The 20,285-nt window shown below is 38.8% G+C and overlaps 1 long non-coding RNA gene across 4 annotated transcripts in view; it reads right to left on the reverse strand.

Annotated features, from left to right (window-relative positions):
- Nucleotides 1-700: 700 nt before the first annotated feature.
- LOC144302460 (uncharacterized) overlaps nucleotides 701-20,285 on the reverse strand; it is a 61,837-nt gene continuing 42,252 nt past the window's right edge. For 2 of the 4 annotated variants that reach the window (XR_013369362.1, XR_013369360.1), the window contains 3 exons: nucleotides 5,627-5,700; nucleotides 4,778-4,892; nucleotides 703-1,062 (listed from right to left, as the gene is read on the reverse strand). This is a non-coding gene — a long non-coding RNA (uncharacterized LOC144302460). Of the gene's footprint in view, nucleotides 1,063-4,777; nucleotides 4,893-5,626; nucleotides 5,701-20,285 lie in introns of all 4 variants that reach the window. The other 2 variants (XR_013369361.1, XR_013369359.1) reach the window with 2 other exon arrangements.

The raw sequence follows: 20,285 nt of genomic DNA on the forward strand, positions 1-20,285 counted from the left end.
GGACACATAGAAGAGCATCTAAACTGGAGCACAATTTCCCCACCACATTACCAGTGATCAAGAGCTGATAGGAAAACACACTTCGTTTCCTTCATGCACATACTATACACATGTGGAGCAAACTTTTAGAATTCTTAAAGAAGAGCGAGGAGGACTCAGTCATGCTTAATGAATCTTTTTGCTTCCTGCCTACAGTACTAAGCTAAAGAAACTCCTCTGTTATTAATAGAGGTATGAGCACAGCAGGCCCTATCTGAGAATTAAAAATCAAGATCTGGATGCCTGGTCATTGACGTGATATAGTTGAGTCTCCATATATGCTACCATCAAAAAAGATAATTGAAAAGAGATGTGTTTGCATTCTATCTTTTGGTTCTAAACTACACGGCAAAGCAAAAGGATCTTGTTGTAAGATTCTTCCAAGGAAAAAGACCCACAGCATAGACCTTCAGATGGATATTATAACCAAGTTCCAGGGTAGCGTATTTTCTTAATGATAGGAGACATTATGCCATGCTGCTAACTCTGAGTATAAGTCAAAACCAGACAAAGCAGATTTCCTCTCCTTCTGAAGGGGGATTTTTACTATTATTTTCAGGGATGAGGCTAAGTAATCTTCTGTTGAATTCTGAACTTATTACTCAATAGACTTAAGGTTTCTTACACTACCCAAAAGTCCTCAGAATATTTTATCTAATAAAGGGACAGTTATATCAGTCTCAGATTGCTTTATTTAAAACAACTGCTTTAAAAGTTCAATTTAAGTAGTTTCAATAAAAACTGGCCCATCATCAAATTTTGTCGAATCTTCCGACCCCCTATTCACAACGGGCATTATGGTTTATTCTTTAATGTACATTAATTTGGTCCAAGCAGGATCCAGACTGCACATCTCAGCATTCTACTTGAATAAAGAAGAAAGCATTCAATTCCCTCCATGGCAAATTCAGCCTTCCACAAGTCACTTCTGCTAGTCGGTGATGGCTGCATTGCAAAAACTGCTTCGCGGATGTTTTGCTGGGTTTTGTTGCTAGGTGATGACCCGGGAAAACTTTGCAATTCCTGCTGAGAGATTTAAAAAAATGTGCCTGTAACCAGTTTCATATTAAAGAGGAAGGGGGAAAAAATAGGGCAGACTGCACCTTAATTCCTCAAGGTTTACTCCTTGCCCTATACTCCCCCTTAGCTGTCACATGGAGAAATTGTGACCACAAAGAAATGTATACACACAACTCTGAGGGAAAAAAGAAGAAGAAAACAATATTCAACTTATGATCAACCAAATCAGAGTATAGTTAAAAAAACAAAATTTGTCAAATGTCTTCCTTTTGGTCTGAACTAGAACTTAAATAACTTTGAGATGGAGTGGGGGCTAGGTAGAGGAAAGAGGTAAATGAAACACCAACCCATTCTCCCAACATTTTTTTTTCTGTTCCACATATTACCAAAGACCCTTTGCCTAAGAAATTGGCCTGAAGCTAGAGTCAGCTTGTACCTGAGCTGTGTTTCAGAAACCCTGGGCCTGGACCCGACTTTCCAGCCAAGCAGCAGGGATTCCTGGGAAAGCCCAGAGGCCTGTCTGAGGCCTGGTCCTATGGCAGTGATTGATGAGGACAAGTGCGAGAGGTGACACGCTGTGAAATCAGACTAAGGCACAAAGAGTTAATCCTTGGGCTTTTTCCAAACTGGGTCCTTTGAGGGAAAAATAATATTTATTCCTTCCTTTGTTAATTTTGCAGATAAAAAAGCACTCTTGATATCTTATTCACTAGGCAGGATGCCAGCCTTGCAACCTCCTAAAACTTTAGGAGGTAAATACCACACTAGTGGCAGCAGTTATTTGTCCCTGTTGCATTACCGTCATCAAATTATTTTAAACTACTGATTTAACAAGTACTCTATTATAACCAATAGAGAAAGAAGAATAGTCATTTAAGTACAGAAATTTCTTCTCACAAATTAAAGGACCCTACCCATAAATCACAGGGGAGTTAAAAAACTAAGAAACTACAGCCCTATCACTTTGGACTTCTCTATTCTCAAAAACGTGGCAACAGCTTGGTAGTAAGGGTCTCCTTCTCTCCTCCATGAAAGCATTCGTTTGCACTCACTCCCCACTGGGTCCTCTCCTGGGAGGACAGGGAAGGCCATGTGTGTCTTTGACTCAGAGATGCAGGCGAGTTTCTTGTACTTTCATACCCTCCATAGCAGATGCACAAACTTTAGCAGCGTCTTTTTAACACTTCATTAATTATTGAACTGTGCCAAGAGTAATTATTGAGCTATGCCAGGAGTCCTTTTCTCCCACATCAGTAAACAGTAATTTAGAAAAGGGGGGTTATAACCTTAGGGTGAGCAACGTTTTCCCCCCACAGCTGTGTGGTGAGCTCAACAATACTGCATATGCTTCAACAAATGAGGAGGTCCACAGCCCAGCCTCTGCTGCACACAGGAAATGTTATGACCAGCGAAAAGAAACCCACCAAGCTAATTGTGTGACACAAAATTTGGAACATCTCATTTGCTAACAAACCCAAGATATCTATTCCTGACTTTGTGCTTTTGCCCCAATTTAATAAATAATAATAATAAATCAAATAACAGAAAGGGAATAGACATCCAGGATTTTCTTCATATATTATAATGGAAACATGCAAACATTGATACAATGCTTTCTCAATTACTAATTTCTTTCTTTTGCTACTGTACAGTAAGATCTTAACTCTCTTCTTTTCCTTCAGCTAATAGATGCTGTTCCATGATCACTTGACAACTCAAATCTTGGGACTCAACAAAATAGAAATGTCTTTTTCCTACATTTCCAAAGTCAAGTCAGACATAGACAAGGATAGTTGGAGCTAGTGTTCTGACTATTTAGGGCAGGGGGGGTTGCTGCTTGCATTTCAGACGATGGAACCTCAGGGCTAGAAGTTTACTTCGTACAACACTCTTCCCATCCCTCCAAACAATTTCCTCCAAAAAAGTGATTATCCACTTTTCTTCAATTGATGAGAACTTTTTTCTGTCATAAATAACTCATTCTGCTCTAAGATCCCAGCATTAAAGTATTCCATCTCATATGTCACAGAAATCTGTCTCCTTTTAGCCTCTGTTCATCAGCCACTCAGTGGAAATGCAGAACAACTTTGTACATTTGTCAAGTCAGTTAGGAATTCCTAAATCAACAGTTTTCCATTTTTAGGGTAAAGAAAGAACCTTTACTGCTAAAAATGCAAATTCCAGGTTTGCATGTCCTAGAGATCTGATTTCAGGAAGTATTCAGATGGTCCACAATTACATTGCTCTAAGATTTTTCTTCCCGAGGCTAGAAGACTTCAGGCTCCTTCAGCTAATTCTCATAAGGAACAACAAAATCCTCAAAGAACCACATTGCCAAATCCAAGGATCAGCTCTCTGTTCTCATCTTACTCGTGTTGCTCGTATTGGATCACTTTGTCCTTCCTGAAATGCTTCATTCACCTGACCTCTGGGACAGCCTGAAGTCCTGCTTCTCCTCACTGTCTGTTAACATCACACAGTGGCTTCCTTGGGTTCCTTTCAAAAATTACAAAACAAACACCCACCTCAGAGTTTTGTACTTTCTTTTTCCCTCTGCATGGAATGTTCTTCTTCCATTTATGATGCCAGCCCTTCAGAGATACTTCCCTGAGAAACTATTCTGAAAAAGCCTCCACCTATTCTCTATCACCTTACACTGCTTTATTTTCTTCCAGCATGTATTACTGACATTATGATACACATTCATTTGTTAATTTGTTTATTTCTTGCCTCTCCAGTAAGAATGTAAGCTATGAGAGGGCTATTTTATAAACTGCCATTCCCTGAGTACCTAACACAATGCGTGACACATAGTAAGCACTCTAAAAAACTACTTCTAAAAAGAATGAGAGAAAAATGGTACTGAGTCTTTTTACAAGACTGGTTAAGTCTGTCTATGTCCCTTCAAAGGTATGCTGCCCAGAACTACTCACAAGCTCCATAATAAAACAGAATAATCTATCTCTTTGTTTGGAATCCTAGATTTGTACAAATGTGGCATCCGTTTTCACTCACTTTTAGGGCAGCTATGTCACACTGTTGAATCACATTAAGCTTATGCAGCTGCTAAGCCACATTGCCCTGTGCAGCTGGATATTTGGAACCCAGCTCAGGATCTCACATGCATCTCTGTTAAATGTTCTCTGATTAAATTTGCTCCAGCCTATTAAAATTCTTTTGGATACTAATTCTGTCATTAAGCACATCCCTACGTCAATATCTCTTTTGCATTCATTTTATATGCATATTGATTCATTCTCTTGTTCCAATCATTAATTTTTTTTAAAAGGCAGTGAAGAAAAATTGACAGACCAAGATTTACATTTGGACATGGCCACTCAGTAGCTGTGTGGTGAACCTTAGGCTAATCAAGTTCTTTAACTTTCCATTTTTTCATCTACAAAATAGAGATAAAATCTATTTGATCAGGTTATCGGGAGAATCAAATAAGATCATAAGGTGTTGAGTATGTGTTCATAAAATGTTAAGTATGCCAGTTCCTGGCATGTGTAAGTGAATGTTATTCTAACATATGGTACAGTCTATTACATAGTAGATACTAAATTAAACTGTCAGTTGTTGACCAGGACAAGGACCTACAATCTATGTGGTAGGGTTCTAGAACTATATATCAAGGTTAACAGCAATCCATTGATTAGTCCTCTTTGGGATTCAATTATTTCCTTGACAAGTTATGAATACATCTGCTGGTACTGACGTCCTGTTCCTCTTTCTTCATTTTGTTGAAGAAAAGTTCGAGATAGCCAAATGCAATCCTGAAATATGGATAGGCTGTATTTAATGCAGTCTCTTGAGCTACCAAACTATAATTCCTGCAAAAAGGAAAAACAATTTTAACTTATTTGTCATGACTTAGTGAACCTCCTGCTTTCTTTTCTATATGTTCATAAATCATACTTTCATCTAGAATTGATGCCCAGATTACTGGTTTCTCACAGGATTACCAGTAAGTCATAAGTCCCCCTTCTAGTGTTTCTTACATTCTCCACAGTTTCCTAAGGATTAAGCTCATCTACAATTTTTCTCAGTGCCCTGAGGAGGAAGCCCAAAACAGGAAACCAGTATTTATTTGTTGCAGCTAAGATCCTAAATTACAAGTTCTTCACACCTGTGAAGTTTCAAAAGTCTCTTACCAATACTTTTCTTAAATTTGATAGTTTATTCCTATCCATTTCTAGGAAAAGTAGATTTCTACATTGGTACTTTGAGAATACAAACCAGAGAAGCAGAGTTTGAATAATCTAAACTTCTCTTCCTCTTTCTATCAGAAATCAGAAGGCAAGACCTCGTTTCTGAACAAATATACAGGAGAATTCCTGTTTCCTTAACTGAGAGCTAAAGTTTACTGTCAGGCTGCAGTGTGGAACAACCTCTATAGAGAAGTTGGGACAAGGTCCCATCAGCTCTAAAGATGAACTTTCTAGAGCCAGGCTTTCCATGATTTGTCACATAGTCAGCATTCTATAAATGCTAGCTTTCCTCATTAAGATTAGTCTCCAAAAAACCTAGTATTGTTCTCTTTGAACTCTCATAATTTTATCCACACCTTATTTGGAAGAAAAGTCTGATATTCTTTCCATACTGCGAGAGCTTCAAGTAGACAGACTGTAGTTTATTCATCTCCACATTTAAAAAAAAAAAGTCAATTAATTAATGATTCCACAAAAAAGTGATTTATTGATATCTTTATCATTTATAGTGACTAATTGCTTCTCAATTATCTTAAAGTAATTTCTTTCTTTGCTTTAAACAGCTAATCTTCATTTACTTGGTGTACCCTTTCTTCATGGAGAATACAAAAATAGATTTTATTACAGAATTTTATAAATTATAGTAACTGCTGGAGGTTTGTGGACTGTCAATGGCTATATTTCATTTATTTATTTGGCTTTTTTGCACTCAATAAACCTCAGAGAATGCAAATTCTTTAGCAGTTTGAAAATTCATTAAATGGGAGGGTGGTCCAAGATAGCAGTATAGGAAGACCTTGAACTCACCTGCTCCCATGGACACACCAAGCTACATATAGAATGATCTCTCTCTGAAAAAGACCTGAAAACTAACTGAATAACTAGTTCCTATACAACAAAATATAAGATAGCCACTTCAAGAAAGGTAGAAGAAGCAGAGATGCAATCTTGCCAAAAACCCCACTCCTGGCATGGTGACCCATGAACAGGGGAGGTTTCACAAATACAAAATACATTCCTGAGGAGTGAGGGATTCAAGTCCATCAGTCCACTCAAACCTTTGAGACCTACAATAGAGATATGAGTCCTCAAAATGTCTGGCTTTGAAAATCAATGGGGCTTATGCCTAGGAGATCCAAAGGGCTATAAATAAGAGAGACTCTATTAAAACAGTTAGCACATGGAACCACTCATTCTGAGACCCACTGCAAAGCAGTAAGTTGAACTTCCAGGAAAGATGGTGGAGTAGAAGGACCCTTTGTTCACCTAGCTTCATGGATACAACTAGATAACAATCACCTCAGAAAACAACCCAAAGTCTGGCATAACAGATTCTCCATAGCTAAATGTAGAGAAGAGGCCACACTGAAGAGGGTAGAAAGTGCAAAGACATGATAGGGAGGTAAACAGACCCACAGAACTACCTGTAGGAGGGAAGGATACTTCAGTCTCAGAGAGGGAAGAGTAACAGACTCCCATACCAGATAGCCAGAACAGGGAAGATGAATCTCCACAACATTTGGCTTTGAAAACCAGAAGTGTTGAAATTCCTAAGTTCTTGCAATCAGCAGGGCTTAAAACCTGGACCTTTAAAAAAAATAGGGTAATGGGAGAGCCAGGAGAATGGGAGGAAACTGAGACCCTGCCTTTAAAGAGATAGCACAACAAACTGCATAGAAGCAGCAGTTTTAAAAATGCCTGTGTTATACAGGACTATCTGTTTACTGATCTCAGAGCATGCACTAGAGGGACAGAGATTTTGGGGGACTTTCCAGGAACAAAGAAAGTGACAGATGCCATTTCTTAACTTAAAGCCAGCATGGTGCCAAAACTTGTTATATAGTTTGCTAAAAGCACATCCTGCTCATGTGTTCTTCTGACGACATATCCCTTCCATCCAGGCCTAGGTCCAGGTGTCCTCCCACAGCAGACTAAAAACATTGCTAACACAACATGTCCTGCCCCCCTACACTTCTGTGGATATGCCTTCTTCAACCTGGTGTGACTCAGTCCCTAGCAACTTCAGGTCCCCTCTCATCAGCATGGACATTGTTAGCACCATGCACCAGACCCTCATGTTCTCCTGCAGTTTGGTCCTACTGCATCACTAGCAAATGCCTGGTATAACTAAACCTAAGCCCAAGGCAGCCACAGACTGGCCCACTAACTACATAGGGACCAAACCCCACCCACAACAGGCAAAGAGAGTCATTGCAGACAATTGGACTCAAGGCAAAAGCAGCTAAGCCACAAAAGTATGGTACATGCAACACATATTGGAGACACAGGTTCTGGTGAACAGGAGACATTGCACTGCAGGGCATTACAAGACCTCTTCTTCATAAGGCCACTACTTTCAAGAGCAGGAGATATAGCTGACTTTCCTAACACATAGAAAAGGGCACAGAGAGTTAGACAAATGAAGAGACAGAGAAATATGTCTCAAATGAAAGAACAGGACAAAGTCACAGTGAGAGACTTAAACAAAATGGAGATAAGTAACATGACTGATAGAGAACTTAAAGTAATGACCATAAAGAGTCTCAGTGGACTTGAGAAGAGTGGAGAACCTCAGTGAGACCCTTAACAAAGAAATAGAAAACATTAAAAAGAACCAGTCAGAGATGAAGACCCTAATAAAAGAAATTAAAAATATAGTAGATGGAATAAACAGTAGCCTAGAGGAAGCAGAAGAATAGATCAGTGGCCTGAAGGACAGAGTAATGGAAAACAATCAAGCCAAAGATGAGAGAGAAAAAAACACAATAAAAAAATGAAAATAGCTTTAGGAAACTCAGTGACCATCAAGTCAAATACCATTTACACTATAGGGATCTCAGAAGGAAAAGAGAGAAAAGGAGGAAGAAATTTTATTTAAAGAAATAATAGCTACAAAATTCCCAAATTTGGGGACAGAAAAAGAAATCCAGGTCCAAAAAGCACAGAGAGCCCCCAAAACATCAACCCAATGAATTCTATACCAAGACATATAGTAATTAAAATGGCAAAACGTAGTGCTAAAGAGAGAATTTTAAAGCAACACAAAAAAAACAGTTACATACAAAGGAAACTGCATAAGGTTATCAGCTGATTATTCAGCAGAAACTTTGTAGGCCAAGAGATAGTGCCATGATAAATTCAAAATGCTGAAGAAAGAATCTGCAGCAAAGAATACCCTATCCACCAAGGCTATCATTCAGAATAGAAGGAAAGATAAAGAGTTTCTCAGACAAACAAAAGTTAAAGGAATTCAGGACCACTAAGCTAGCTCTACCAGAAATGTTAAAAGAGATACTTTAGGTAGAAAAGAAAGACCATAGGTAGGAATCAGAAAAATAGGAAGCACAAAAGCAGTAAAATCAAGTATATCTACAAAAATCAGTCAAGAGGTTCAGAAAATGAAAGGATATAAAGTATGACACCATATACTTAAAATGTATGAGGAAAAGAAGTAAAGAATGGGTTCAAACTTAACTGACTATCAACTTAATATAGACTACTACATTATATTATAGATATTATATACAAATCTAATGGCAACTATGAATTTAAAACCAGCAATATATAAGCAAAAATAAAGAGAAAGAAATCCAAGTACCTCACTAAAGAAAACCACCAAACTGTGAGAGAAGTGAACAAGAAAGGAACAGAGAAGAACCACAAAAACAACCATAAAAAAGTGAAAAAAAATGGCAATAAGTACATACCTATCAATAATTACTTTGAATACAAATGGACTATATACTTTTATCAAAAACATAGGGTAATGGAATAGATAAAAAAAGAAAGACCTATCTACTCTACTCATAAGAGACTCATTTCAGACCTAAAGACACATGCAGATTCAAAGTAGAGGGATGGAAAAGCATTTTTCATGCAAGTGGAAGTGGAAAGAAAGCTGGAGTAGCAATACTTACATTAGACAAAATGGACTTTAAAACAAAGATTGTAACAAGAGACAAAGGACACTATACAATTATAAGGAAGACAATCCAACCAGAAGATATAATAATTGTAAATACTTATACACCCAACATGAGAGCCCCCAAATATGTAAAGCAGTTAATAACAAACATAAAAGAAGTCATTGATAGTAATACAATAATAGTAGGGGACTTTAACACCCCACTTACATCAATGGTTGGACGATCCAAACAGAAAATCAACATGGAAACAATGACTTCGATGACACATTAAACCAGATGGATCTAACAGATATATTCCAAATGTTCCAACCCAAAACAGCAGAATACATACTTTTTTCAAATGCATATGGAACATTCTCTAGAATAGATCATGTATTAGGCCACAAAATGAATCTCAACAAATTCAAAAAGATAGAAGTCATATCATACATCTTTTCTAACCACATGCTATGAAACTAGAAATGAACCACCAGGAAAAATCTAGGAAAACCATAAATACATGAAGGTCAAATAACATGTTACTAAACAATGAATAGGTCAACCAAGATATCAAAGAGGGAATCAAAAAATACATGGAGGCAAATGAAAATGAAAACATAATGGTCCAAAATTTGGGGGACACAACAGAAGTTGTTCTAATAGGGAAGTTTATACCAATACAGGCCTACCTCAGGAAGCAAGAAAAATCTCAAATAAAAAAACCTAACCTTATACATAAAGGAGCCAGTAAAAGAAAAACAAACAAAACCCAAAGCTAGTAGAAGGAAGAAAATAATAAAGATTAAAACGGGAATAAATGAAATAGAAACTAAAAAAATAAAACATTAAAAAATCAGGAGCTGGTTCTTTGAAACAATCAACAAAATTGATAAATCTTTAACCAAACTTATCGAAAGAGAGAGAGAGAGAGAGAGAGGATTCAAACAAAATCAGACATGAAAGAAGAAAAATAACCAACACCATGGAAGAACAAAGTTTTATAAGAGAATATTATGAAAAATTATATGCCAACAAATTGAACAACCTAGAAGAGATGGATAAATCCTTAGAAACATATAATCTTTCAAAGCTGAATCAGGAAGGAATAGATTTGAACAGACCAATTACCAGCAATGAAATTGAATCAATAATCAAAAAACTCCCAACAAAGAAAAGTTCAGGATCAAATGGCTTCACAGCTGAATTCTACCAAACACTTAAGAAAAAGTCAATACTTATTCTTCTCAAAATATTTCAAAAAATAGAAGAGGAAGGAAAGTTTCCAAATTCATTCTAGGAGACCAGCATTATCCTGATACCAAAACTGGATAAAGACACTACAAAAAAAAGAGAACTATAGATCAATATCTTTAATGAGCATAGATGTAAAAATCCTCAACAAAATATTAACAAACCAAATCCAATGATACATTAAACAAACTCATTCATCATGATCAAGTGGGATTTATTCCTTGGATGCAAGGGTAGTTCAATATTTGCAAATCAATGAACATGATACATCACATCAACAAGAGAAAAGGTAAAAGCCATATGATCATTTCAATAGATGCAAAAAAAAGCATTTGACAAAGTACAACATCCATGTAAGAAAGTAGTTTTAGAGAGAACATACCCAACAAAGTAAAGGCCACATATGAAATTCACAACTAAAATCATGTGGTGAAAAACAGAGCTTTTCTCCTAATATCAGGAATAAGACAAGGATGTTCACACTTAAACCACTTTTATTCAACATAGTACTGGGAGTGCTAACCATTAGCAATTAGACACAGAAGGAAATAAAAGGCATCCAAATAATTAAGGAAGAAGTAAAATTTTCACTATTTGCAGATGGCATACCATATATAGAAGACACTAATAGCCACCAAAAACTACTAGAACTGATAAATGAATTCAGTAATGTTGCAAGATACAAAATTGCTACACAGAAAATTGTTGCATTTCTATATACTAATAATGAAGTAACAGTGAAATTAGGAAAGCAATCTCATTTACAATTGGACCACAAATAATAAAATACATAGGAATAAACTTAACTAAGGAGGTGAATGACCTATACTCTAGAAACTATGAAACATTAATGAAAGAAATTGAAGATGACACAAAGAAATGGAAAGATATTCTATGCTTATTGATTGGAAGGACAAATATTGTTAAAATGTCCATACTACCCTAAGCAATCTACAGATCCAATGCAGTCTCTATCAAAATACCAACAGCATTTTTCGCAGAATTAGAACAAATAATCCTAAAATTTGTATGGAACTACAAAAGACCTCAAATAGAGCAATCTTGAAACAGAACAAAACTGGAAGTATCACAGTCCCATATTTCAAGATGCATTACAGAGTTGTAATAATCAAATTTTTGTACTGGCACAAAAATAGACACATAGATCAATGGAACAGGATAGCAACCCCAGAAATAAACCCACATATATATGGTCAATTAATCTTTGACAGAGGAGGCAAGAATATGCAATAAGAAAGACCGTTTCGTCAACAAATGGTGTTGGGAACCATGGACAGCTACTTGCAAAAGAATGAAACTGGACTACTTTCTTACATCAAAAACAAAAATAAACTCAAAATGGATCAAGGATCTAAATGTGAGACCTCCAACAACAAAAATCCTGGAAAAGAGGACAGGCAGTAATTTCTTTGACATTGACTGTAGCAACATTTTTCTAGGTATGTCTCCTGAGCAAGGGAATCAAAAGCAAAAGTAAACTACTGGGACTACATTAAAACAAAAGGCTTTTGCACAGCAATAGAAACAATCAACAAAACTAAAAGAAAACCTACAGAATGGGAGAAGATATTTGCAAATGACATATCTGATAAAGAGTTAGTATCCGAAGGAGGAGCAAGATGGCGGAAGAGCAGGGTCCCCAAATCACCTGTCTCCACCAAACTACCTAGAAAACCTTCAAATTATCCTGAAAATCTATGAATTCGGCCTGAGATTTAAAGAGACACCAGCTGGAATGCTACAGTGAGAAGAGTTCGCGCTTCTATCAAGGTAGGAAGACGGGAAAAAAGAAATAAAGAAACAAAAGGCGTCCAAGGGGGAGGGGCCCCGCGAGGAGCCGGGCTGAGGCCGGGGGAGTGTCCCCAGGACAGGAGAGCCCCGTCCCGGAGGAGCAGGAGCTGCACCGACCTTCCCGGGCGGAAAGGGGCTCGCAGGGAGTTGGAGCAGGACCCAGGAGGGCGGGGATGCCCTCGGGTTCCCGGGGACAGTAACAGCAACTGCGCACCCAGGAGAGTGCGCCGAGCTCCCCAAGGGCTGCAGCGCGCACGGCGGGACCCGGAGCAGCTCGGAGGGGCTCGGGGGCGGCTCCGCGGAGGGGGCTGCGCGGCCCCGGGAGCAGCTCGGCCGGGCTCGGGCAGAGGAAGAGGCTCCGTGCGGAGGGGGCTGCGCGGTTCCAGGAGTAGCTCGGAGGGGCTCGGGCGGCGGCTCCGCGGAGGGGGCTGCGGGGCGGGAGCGCGAATCCAACAGCGCAGACCCCGGAGCACAGGGCGCCGGGACACAGCCCAGGATCCGGCCTCCCCCGGGACAGGCAGAGGCCGGGAGGGCCCAGGACAGCAAGGACGCTCCTGCCCCAGCTGAGCACATCAGCGGCCCCGCCCCGGAGCCTCCAGGCCCTGCAGACGGAGTTCCGGCCGGAGCTGAATCCAGGTTTCCAGAGCTGGCCCCGCCACTGGGGCTGTTCCTCCTGCGGCCTCACGGGGTAAACAACCCCCACCGAGCCCTGCACCAGGCAGGGGCACAGCAGCTCCCCCAACTGCTAACACCTGAAAATCAGCACAACAGGCCCCTCCCCCAGAAGATCAGCTAGACGGACAACTTCCAGGAGAAGCCAAGGGACTTAAAGTACACAGAATCAGAAGATACTCCCCGGTGGTTCTTTTTTTGTTTGTTTGTTTTTGTTTTTGTTTTTGTTTTGTTTTGCTTTTTGATTTGTTTCCTTCCCCCACCCCCTTTTTTTCTCCTTTCTTTTTCTTTCTCTTTTTCTTCTTCTTTTTTTTTTTTTTTTCGTTTTTTTTTTCTTTTCTTTTTCTTCCCTTTTTTTTTCTCTTTCTCTTTTCTTTCCTTCTTTCTCTCCTCTCTTTTTCTCTTTTTCCCAATACAACTTGCTTTTGGCCACTCTGCACTGAGCAAAATGACTAGAAGGAAAACCTCACCTCAAAAGAAAGAATCAGAAACAGTCCTCTCTCCCACAGAGTTACAAAATCTGGATTACAATTCAATGTCAGAAAGCCAATTCAGAAGCACTATTATACAGCTACTGGTGGCTCTAGAAAAAAGTATAAAGGACTCAAGAGACTTCATGACTGCAGAATTTAGAGCTAATCAGGCAGAAATTAAAAATCAATTGAATGAGATGCAATCCAAACTAGAAGTCCTAACGACGAGGGTTAACGAGGTGGAAGAACGAGTGAGTGACCTAGAAGACAAGTTGATAGCAAAGAGGGAAACTGAGGAAAAAAGAGACAAACAATTAAAAGACCATGAAGATAGATTAAGGGAAATAAACGACAGCCTGAGGAAGAAAAACCTACGTTTAATTGGGGTTCCCGAGGGCGCCGAAAGGGACAGAGGGCCAGAATATGTATTTGAACAAATTCTAGCTGAAAACTTTCCTAATCTGGGAAGGGAAACAGGCATTCAGATCCAGGAAATAGAGAGATCCCCCCCTAAAATCAATAAAAACCGTTCAACACCTCGACATTTAATTGTGAAGCTTGCAAATTCCAAAGATAAGGAGAAGATCCTTAAAGCAGCAAGAGACAAGAAATCCCTGACTTTTATGGGGAGGAGTATTAGGGTAACAGCAGACCTCTCCACAGAGACCTGGCAGGCCAGAAAGGGCTGGCAGGATATATTCAGGGTCCTAAATGAGAAGAACATGCAACCAAGAATACTTTATCCAGCAAGGCTCTCATTCAAAATGGAAGGAGAGATAAAGAGCTTCCAAGACAGGCAGCAACTAAAAGAATATGTGACCTCCAAACCAGCTCTGCAAGAAATTTTAAGGGGGCCTCTTAAAATTCCCCTTTAAGAAGAAGTTCAGTGGAACAGTCCACAAAAACAAAGACTGAATAGATATCATGATGACACTAAACTCATATCTCTCAATAGTAACTCTGAATGTGAACGGGCTTAATGACCCCATCAAAAGGCGCAGGGTTTCAGACTGGATAAAAAAGCAGGACCCATCTATTTGCTGTCTACAAGAGACTCATTTTAGACAGAAGGACACCTACAGCCTGAAAATAAAAGGTTGGAGAACCATTTACCATTCGAATGGTCCTCAAAAGAAAGCAGGGGTAGCCATCCTTATATCAGATAAACTAAAATTTACCCCAAAGACTGTAGTGAGAGATGAAGAGGGACACTATATCATACTTAAAGGATCTATTCAACAAGAGGACTTAACAATCCTCAATATATATGCTCCGAATGTGGGAGCTGCCAAATATATAAATCAATTATTAACCAAAGTGAAGAAATACTTAGATAATAATACACTTATACTTGGTGACTTCAATCTAGCTCTTTCTATACTCGATAGGTCTTCTAAGCAAAACATCTCCAAAGAAACAAGAGCTTTAAATGATACACTGGACCAGATGGATTTCACAGATATCTACAGAACTTTACATCCAAACTCAACTGAATACACATTCTTCTCAAGCGCACATGGAACTTTCTCCAGAATAGACCACATATTGGGTCACAAATCGGGTCTGAACCGATACCAAAAGATTGGGATTGTCCCCTGCATATTCTCGGACCATAATGCCTTGAAATTAGAACTAAATCACAACAAGAAGTTTGGAAGGACCTCAAACACATGGAGGTTAAGGACCATCCTGCTAAAAGATAAAAGGGTCAACCAGGAAATTAAGGAAGAATTAAAAAGATTCATGGAAACTAATGAGAATGAAGATACAACCGTTCAAAATCTTTGGGATGCAGCAAAAGCAGTCCTAAGGGGGAAATACATCGCAATACAAGCATCCATTCAAAAACTGGAAAGAACTCAAATACAAAAGCTAACCTTACACATAAAGGAGCTAGAGAAAAAACAGCAAATAGATCCTACACCCAAGAGAAGAAGGGAGTTAATAAAGATTCGAGCAGAACTCAACGAAATCGAGACCAGAAGAACTGTGGAACAGATCAACAGAACCAGGAGTTGGTTCTTTGAAAGAATTAATAAGATAGATAAACCATTAGCCAGCCTTATTAAAAAGAAGAGAGAGAAGACTCAAATTAATAAAATCATGAATGAGAAAGGAGAGATCACTACCAACACCAAGGAAATACAAACGATTTTAAAAACATATTATGAACAGCTATACGCCAATAAATTAGGCAATCTAGAAGAAATGGACGCATTCCTGGAAAGCCACAAACTACCAAAACTGGAACAGGAAGAAATAGAAAACCTGAACAGGCCAATAACCAGGGAGGAAATTGAAGCAGTCATCAAAAACCTCCCAAGACACAAGAGTCCAGGGCCAGATGGCTTCCCAGGAGAATTTTATCAAACGTTTAAAGAAGAAATCATACCTATTCTCCTAAAGCTGTTTGGAAAGATAGAAAGAGATGGAGTACTTCCAAATTCGTTCTATGAAGCCAGCATCACCTTAATTCCAAAGCCAGACAAAGACCCCGCCAAAAAGGAGAATTACAGACCAATATCCCTGATGAACATGGATGCAAAAATTCTCAACAAGATACTGGCCAATAGGATCCAACAATACATTAAGAAAATTATTCACCATGACCAAGTAGGATTTATCCCTGGGACACAAGGCTGGTTCAACACCCGTAAAACAATCAATGTGATTCATCATATCAGCAAGAGAAAAACCAAGAACCATATGATCCTCTCATTGGATGCAGAGAAAGCATTTGACAAAATACAGCATCCATTCCTGATTAAAACTCTTCAGAGTGTAGGGGTAGAGGGAACATTCCTCGACATCTTAAAAGCCATCTATGAAAAGCCCACAGCAAATATCATTCTCAATGGGGAAGCACTGGGAGCCTTTCCCCTAAGATCAGGAACAAGACAGGGATGTCCACTCTCACCACTGCTATTCAACATAGTACTGGAAGTCCTAGCCTCAGCAATCAGACAACAAAAAGACATTAAAGGCATTCAAATTGGCAAAGAAGAAGTCAAACTCTCTCTCTTCGCCGATGACATGATACTCTACATAGAAAACCCAAAAGTCTCCACCCCAAGATTGCTAGAACTCATACAGCAATTCGGTAGCGTGGCAGGATACAAAATCAATGCCCAGAAGTCAGTGGCATTTCTATACACTAACAATGAGACTGAAGAAAGAGAAATTAAGGAGTCAATCCCATTTACAATTGCACCCAAAAGCATAAGATACCTAGGAATAAACCTCACCAAAGATGTAAAGGATCTATACCCTCAAAACTATAGAACACTTCTGAAAGAAATTGAGGAAGACACAAAGAGATGGAAAAATATTCCATGCTCATGGATTGGCAGAATTAATATTGTGAAAATGTCAATGTTACCCAGGGCAATATACACGTTTAATGCAATCCCTATCAAAATACCATGGACTTTCTTCAGAGAGTTAGAACAAATTATTTTAAGATTTGTGTGGAATCAGAAAAGACCCCGAATAGCCAGGGGAATTTTAAAAAAGAAAAGCATAGCTGGGGGCATCACAATGCCAGATTTCAGGTTGTACTACAAAGCTGTGGTCATCAAGACAGTGTGGTACTGGCACAAAAACAGACACATAGATCAGTGGAACAGAATAGAGAATCCAGAAGTGGACCCTGAACTTTATGGGCAACTAATATTCGATAAAGGAGGAAAGACTATCCATTGGAAGAAAGACAGTCTCTTCAATAAATGGTGCTGGGAAAATTGGACATCCACATGCAGAAGAATGAAACTAGACCACTCTCTTTCACCATACACAAAGATAAACTCAAAATGGATGAAAGATCTAAATGTGAGACAAGATTCCATCAAAATCCTAGAGAAGAACACAGGCAACACCCTTTTTGAACTCGGCCATAGTAACTTCTTGCAAGATACATCCACGAAGGCAAAAGAAACAAAAGCAAAAATGAACTATTGGGACTTCATCAAGATAAGAAGCTTTTGCACAGCAAAGGATACAGTCAACAAAACTCAAAGACAACCTACAGAATGGGAGAAGATATTTGCAAATGACATATCAGATAAAGGGCTAGTTTCCAAGATCTATAAAGAACTTATTAAACTCAACACCAAAGAAACAAACAATCCAATCATGAAATGGGCAAAAGACATGAACAGAAATCTCACAGAGGAAGACATAGACATGGCCAATATGCATATGAGAAAATGCTCTGCATCACTTGCCATCAGGGAAATACAAATCAAAACTACAATGAGATACCACCTCACACCAGTGAGAATGGGGAAAATTAACAAGGCAGGAAACAACAAATGTTGGAGAGGATGCGGAGAAAAGGGAACCCTCCTACACTGTTGGTGGGAATGTGAACTGGTGCAGCCACTCTGGAAAACTGTGTGGAGGTTCCTCAAACAGTTAAAAATAGACCTGCCCTACGACCCAGCAATTGCACTGTTGGGGATTTACCCCAAAGATACAAATGCAATGAAACGCCGGGACACCTGCACCCCGATGTTTCTAGCAGCAATGGCCACTATAGCCAAACTGTGGAAGGAGCCTCGGTGTCCAACGAAAGATGAATGGATAAAGAAGATGTGGTTTATGTATACAATGGAATATTACTCAGCTATTAGAAATGACAAATACCCACCATTTGCTTCAACGTGGATGGAACTGGAGGGTATTATGCTGAGTGAAGTAAGTCAGTCGGAGAAGGACAAACATTATATGTTCTCATTCATTTGGGGAATATAAATAATAGTGAAAGGGAATATAAGGGAAGGGAGAAGAAATGTGTGGGAAATATCAGAAAGGGAGAGAGAACGTAAAGACTGCTAACTCTGGGAAACGAACTAGGGGTGGTAGAAGGGGAGGAGGGCGGGGGGTGGGAGTGAATGGGTGACGGGCACTGGGTGTTATTCTGTATGTTAGTAAATTGAACACCAATAAAAAAAAAAAATAAAAGTGAATTCATTTAAAAAAAAAAAAAAAAAAAAAAGAGTTAGTATCCAAAATATACAAAGAACTTATACAATTCAACACCAAGAAAACCAAAACCACAACCAAACAAAAATAATCCAATTAAGTGACTATATAGATAGATAGAGATGTAGATATATAATAGGATATTACTCAGCCATCAGAAAGGATGAAATCTTACCATTTACATTGACATGGATGGAGCTGGAGGTTACTAGACTGAGCGAAATAAGTCAGTCAGAGAAAGACAATTATCTTATGATATCACTCATATGAGGAATATAAGAAACAGAGCAGAGAATCACAAGGGATGGGAGGGAAAACTGGGAAAAAATCAGAGAAACTCTTAACTATGAGAAAGAAACTGAGGGTTGCTGGAGGATAAGTGGGTGGGGGAATGGGGTGACTGGGTGATGAGCATTAAGGAGGGCACATAATATGATGAGTACTGTGTGTTATATGCAACTGATGAATTACTGAACTTTATATCTGAAACTAACAATGTTCTATATGTTGGCTAATTGAATTTAAATTTTAAAAAGAATAATAATCCAATTAAAAAATGATCAGAAGACATGAACAGATATTTCTCTAAAGAAGAGATTCAGAGGGCCAACAGACACATGAAAAGATGGTCAACATCACCCATCATCAGGAAAATGCAAATCAAAACTAACTACAAGGAGATATTACCTCAGATGTCAAAAGGCTAAAATCAAAAACACAAGAAACAACAAATGTTGGTGAGGATGTGGAGAAAAAGGAATACTTGTGATTTGTTGGTGGGAATGTAAACTAGTGCAGCCCCTGTGGAAAACAGTATGGAAGTTCCTCAAAAAATTAAAAGTAGAACTACCATATGATCCAGTAATTCCACTACTAGGTATTTACCCAAAGCAAACAAAACACTAATTCAAATAGATATATGCACTGCTATGTTCATTGCAGCATTATTTACAATAGCTAAATTCTGAAAGCAATGCAAGTATCCATTGATAGATGGATAAAGAAGATGTGGTACATCTATACAATGGAATATTAGCCATAAAGATGAATGAAATGTTGCCATTTGGAACAATATGGAAAGATCTAGAGTATAATGCTAAGTGAAATAATTTGTCAGGGAAAGACAAATACCATATGATTTCACTTGAACAATAAAAAAGAGATAAACCAAAAAAACTGACTCTTAACTATAGAGAACTTATGGTTATCAGAGGGGAGGTGGGTAGGAGGATTGGTGAAATAGATGAAGGGGATTAACAGTACACTTATCATGATGAACACTGAGTAATGTATAAAATTATTGAATCAATATATTGTACAGGCAAAACTAACATAACGGTGCATGTTAACTATAGTGGAATTAAAATTTTCTTTTAAAAATAACAGCAAGTTGAAAAGTACTTAGACTACATGTGAAAAATATTCATTGGTTTATCCTAAAGTGTCTGCCACAGGAACAGGTGTCTGTTGGAACTCTTTCTGAGGATGGAGGCACTGGCAATTGCCATTTTTGCACTCTCCTTTTACCTCTATACCCCTCACTCCAACCTTGAGCTCTTCTGCAGCCCCACCCTGCTAAAATTGGGTAAAACGTCCCCCAATCTGGTACTCCCCAGTAACCCCACACATCTGGTGGGTATACACAGACCACATAGGTAATGTCCCTTGAATGCCTAGTTCTGGTGACCAGGGGGCTTGTATTTCTGGACCCTGCAACGCTAAAACAATTGGAGAGATAGTTCTTGGCAGGCTACGAATCCCAGAGCCCTGCACAGACAGCAGACTGAAACACACCCCCAGTCATTTTGTGACATTCTTTCATGACTGGGAGAGGTGGCTGTTTAGCTTAATAAATAGAAGCAAACACAAACAAAATGAGGAAAGAAGGGAATATGTTCCAAATGAAAGAACAAGATGAA

Source organism: Canis aureus, chromosome 31 (genome assembly GCF_053574225.1).
Source record: "Canis aureus isolate CA01 chromosome 31, VMU_Caureus_v.1.0, whole genome shotgun sequence".
NCBI lineage: Eukaryota > Metazoa > Chordata > Mammalia > Carnivora > Canidae > Canis > Canis aureus.